Source organism: Schistocerca americana, chromosome 3 (assembly GCF_021461395.2).
Source record: "Schistocerca americana isolate TAMUIC-IGC-003095 chromosome 3, iqSchAmer2.1, whole genome shotgun sequence".
In the NCBI taxonomy this organism is placed as follows: domain Eukaryota; kingdom Metazoa; phylum Arthropoda; class Insecta; order Orthoptera; family Acrididae; genus Schistocerca; species Schistocerca americana.
Genome location: NC_060121.1, coordinates 592794843 through 592799945, shown reverse-complemented (window position 1 = coordinate 592799945; position 5103 = coordinate 592794843). Strand labels below are relative to the sequence as shown.

The window sequence follows — 5103 nt, the reverse complement described above, 5'->3', positions numbered from 1 at the left end:
CAGTCCGGAACCGCGCGACTGCTACGGTCGCAGGTTCGAATACTGCCTCGGGCATGGATGTGTGTGATGTCCTTAGGTTAGTTAGGCTTAAGTAGTTCTAAGTTCTAGGGGACTGATGACCACAGATGTTAAGTCCCATAATGCTCAGAGCCATTTGAACCATTTTGTAACCTTAGTTTCCGGATGACACTCATAGATCAGCCACATTAACTGCTTTTGGGAATAGAAAAGGACAATATGATATTAGAAAACTATTGAAGCATCCATGGTAAGGCCCGAGAACAGTATCGCTTATAAAAGCTATAATGGCTAGACAGTATTAGGAACAGAAAGTTGTCTGAAACCGTAAGTCAATATCAACTAACCGTGGTTTTATAACTTTCTTTGGTCCATGGCTACCTTTACCTGAACGTAAACATCCGTAACTCCTTTTAGGTATGATACTGAATCCAAGTGTGCGGTAAATAAACTTAAGTTTGGAGAACAAATGAATAAAAGGAGTTATTTACTTATTAACTCTTGCCATAACACATTTTGATCAACATTTAATGTTATTACGTCTTATTCTTGCTACGATATCTTTGGGAAGAATGAGCTTATCTCATCAACAGTTCTTCAAATAATGGCACAGCATTGGGAACTGCGACTCGCTTCTCTTTCTCCACATTCATTCGCGATCTGCATTTCGTGTTGACGACTGCCACTACTGAAAAATAAGCCTAATATAAGTTGGATGATGCAGAAGGCATTGAAAATTGTAGGGCAGTATTATCTATTTCTGAGTACTCTTGCTCCACCAGGTTCCAAAGCTCAAGCAGTGATGAGGAAACGAACTACGATTTCAATGCGAAATCCGAAGAAACATCAATAAATCGCTCTTGTTCTTCAATGGTATGTGCTGAGTGAAGTTCTGCTGAAACGATCTTTGATCCAGCTGTTTTGATCAACTTCTTACGGAAAGTACTTCAGAAAGTAATCACTGAGTTAAGTTACATGATCCACAAACACAGATTTGAATTCGTTACTCGACTTAAACGGTCGTGCAGTTGTGGTACTGCGAACGGCTGAAAGCAAGGGGAAACCACAGCTGTAATTTTTCCCGAGGGCATGCAGCTTTACTGTATGATTAAATGAAATAAAAACTTTGAGGTTCGCCGATGACATTGTAATTCTGTCAGAGACAGCAAAGGACTTGCAAGGGCAGTTGAACGAAATGGACAGTGTCTTGAAAGGAGGATATAAGATGAACATCAACAAAAGCAAAACGAGGATAATGGAATGTAGTCGAATTAAGTCGGGTGATGCTGAGGGAATTAGATTAGGAAATGAGATACTTAAAGTAGTAAAGGAGTTTTGCTATTTGGGGAGCAAAATAACTGATGATGGTCGAAGTGGAGAGGATATAAAATGTAGATTGGCAATGGCAAAGAAAGCGTTTCTGAAGAAGAGAAATTTGTTAACATCGAGTATAGATTTAAGTGTCAGGAAGTCGTTTCTGAAAGTATTTTATGGAGTGTAGCCTTGTATGGAAGTGAAACATGGACGATAAATAGTTTAGACAAGACGAGAATAGAAGTTTTCGAAACGTAGTGCTACGGAAGAACGTTGAAGATTAGATGGGTAGATCACATAACTAATGAGGAGGTATTGAATAGAACTGGGGAGAAGAGGAGTTTGTGGCACAACTTGACTAGAAGAAGGAATCGGTTGGTAGGACATGTTCTGAGGCATCAAGGGATCACCAATTTAGTACTGGAGGGCAGCGTGGAGGGTAAAAATCGTAGAGGGAGACCAAGAGATGAATACACTAAGCAGATTCAGAAGGATGTAGGCTGCAGTAGGTACTGGGTGATGAACAAGTTTGCACAGGATAGAGTAGCATGGAGAGCTGCATCAAACCAGTCTCAGGACTGAACACCACAACAACAACAACACTCGACTTAAAGTTATTATCTTGTAAACCGCGTGAAAAGCAGAGCAAACGAAATGTACAAGGTGTCCATAATTAAAATTCTAGTTTCTAAACGCAGTTGAAAGAGAACCCCTGCTCAGACTGACGCCTAATTTGAATAGCATATAACTGACGCAGGGGAAAAAGTCGTGGAACAAAAATCAAAATGTTGGGGTCGACTACAGATGACAGATGAATCGCAATGCGGCGGCTATGGTTTTAGTTGCACATTACACGATCCGTGTTGTTCAGTGTGCATGTCTGCACAAGTTCGACAGTCAACAGTTGTAGCAGTGTTAGTCAGGTAAGCCCATCCACCACGGCAATGTCGTACCACACTGGGTTGGAGAACCCTATTTTTATTTGCCCTGAGTCCAAAAACCGCAGAATAAGCAAAATGGCATTGGTTTTTAACTTTCCTGGGGCCAAAAGCAGGATATAAAGCAAAATGATGTAGGTTTCTAATTGTCGTGAGACTGGCACAAGCCACGTTCAGTATGTCCACCGTTGTCTGCCACAAGCTGAAATCGAGAAACAGCATGTCCCAAAACACATCGTAGTGTCTTGGGAATCCCGTCAGTTCAGCTACGTTCATAATTGGAGCAATGAACTCTACATCTTTCAGATAACCCCACAGTCAGAAGTCAAGCTGTTTAAGATCAAGTGATATGGACCGCCAGGCTGTAGGGAAATGATGGCAGATAATTTTAACATTGCCAAAATGCTTCTACATTAGCTGCTTCACTAGCTGTGTAATGTGAGGAGGAGTGCCATCCTACATAAAAATCATCCTACCAATACACCTACGTTGTTGAAAGGTTGGAATAACGTAGGTGCGCAAAAAACACTCATAGCGTTTACCAGTGACGGTACAGGTAACAGGAGCCGCAGGATTCGTCCGCTCGAAAAAAAAATACGGCCCTACGATAAATGATGCCGTCAAACCGCACCACAGTGTCACCTTTGCAGAATGAAGTGATGCCGGTTGATGTGCGTGCGGATTTCCTGCTGCACATAAGTTACATATTGATTGGCATGTCCTTGGAGACCGAAATCGGCTTCGTCTGTCCACAGGATGTTCCATGGCTTTCATTGTTCACTTCCGTGCGAGCAAGAAATTCCAGAACGAACGTTTGACTTTTTGGCAATTCAGTAGGAACGAAATCCTGAACATGGATGGTTTTGTATCGATATCAATACAAGATGTTTCGTAGTATTTAATGCACCGTGCCCAGCGTTTGGGCAATTTCCCGTGCACCGTACTTTTGCACACTGTAACACTTATATCGATTAGGAGTAGGTTTATTTTATATAAATGTGTTTTTGCAATTTATGGAGTGTGTATTCTGTGTTGCTTAAACTCCTTGATGTATGGCAAGAAAATTAGTTTTGTAATATACGAGGGTTGGAACTTTAATAGTGGCAACTATTTATTTACAGCTCGTACAAAACAGATAAGTGTTTTACCGACCTTCAGAGTAGTCACCAGCATTGTGTCTAACCCGTAGCCAGCGATGTGGAAGTCGTAGGATACTGTAAGCAGTGCCAGTTGTGTTGACAGTTCGAGCGGCGCGGTCTATTGCCCGACGAATTTGTAGCAGTTCTCAAGCGAATGCCGTGAAGTGTTTCCTTCATTTTAGAAATCGAGTTGAACTCACGAGGGCTTAAGTCAGGGGAGTGCAGTAGGTGGTGTAGCACTTCTGTCTATATGCTATTCATTTTTGGAAAACAACCTACGAACAGGTTAGAGACAGAAGTGATGACACTTTCCGCAGGACCTGACCATCATTTTGCAGGACAGTGCTCAAGCACGTACAGTGCAAGCTGTTACTGATTTGTTTGACTGATGGAGCTGCTAAGTGCTATACCACCTACTACAAAATGGTTCAAATGGCTCTGAGCACTATGGTACTTAACATCTATGGTCATCAGTCCCCTAGAACTTAGAACCACTTAAACCTAACTAACCTAAGGACATCACACAACACCCAGTCATCACGAAGCAGAGAAAATCCCTGACCCCACCTACTGCACTCCCCTGACTTAAGCTCTAGGCGAGCGATTCTAGGCGCTTCAATCCGGAACCGCACTGCTGCTACGATCGCAGGTTCGAATCCTGCCTCGGGCATGGATGTGTGTGATGTCCTTAGGTTAGTTAAGTTTAAGTATTTCTAAGTCTAGGGGACTGATGACCTAAGATGTTAAGTCCCATAGTGCTTAGAGCCATTTGAGTTCAACTCGATTTCTAAACTGAAGGAAACACTTCACGACATTCGCTTCAAAACTGCTAGAAATTCGTCGGGCAACACAACTGGCACTGCTAAGAGTATCCAACGACTTCCACATCGCTGGAAACGGATTATACACAATGCTGGTGACTACTTTGAAGGTCAGTAAAACTTTGAAACACGTATCTGTTTTGTACGAGCTGTAAATAAATAATTGCCACTATTAAAGTTCCAACTCTTGTGTACATGAAAAAAGCAAAAGAATGTGTTGAAATTTTAAATTGTTATAATATGAATATGTTTATAAAAAAGAGTATGTTTGTTAAAAGCTGGTTCATGCTTAGGGCACTTGTATTTGCTACATGTAAACTTCACTTAACTCCTCCCGAACAGGCCGTGAAGGCCCAACGGTACCGACCGGCCGGTCGCCGTGTCATTCTCAGCCCACAGGCGTCACTGGACGCTGATGTGGAGGGGCATGTGGTCAGCACACCGCTCTCCCGGCCGCATGTCAGTTTCCGCGAGCGGAGCCGCTACCTCTCAATCAAGTAGCTCTTCAGTTTGCCTCACAAGGGCTGAGTGCACCCCACTTGCCAACAGCGCTCGGCAGACCGGATGGTCACCCATCCAAGTGCTAGCCTAGCCCGACAGCGTTTAACTTCGTTGATCTGACGGGAACCGGTGTTACCACTGCGGCAAGGCCGTTGGCGTAACATGTAAACGCTCCCTCCGCAACGACAGTGGCCTGCTGCGATGTAAAAAGTGGGTTTGGCGGTCGAACTGAGCGAATTAGTAAACAAATGTAAAACCTAAATTTCTCAATTGAAACAAACGGCGAATGATTCAGAAAAAGAACTGAGTAAACAAATGACAACATGCGAAAAGAAGTGTCAGCAGAACACTTGTCAAATTCAAAGTAAAGTG

General features: G+C 42.9%; 1 pseudogene; it reads right to left on the bottom strand.

Moving 5' to 3' along the window:
- Positions 1-4770: 4770 nt before the first annotated feature.
- Positions 4771-4888, bottom strand: LOC124608007 (annotated as a pseudogene).
- Between the last annotated feature and the right edge of the window lie 215 nt (positions 4889-5103).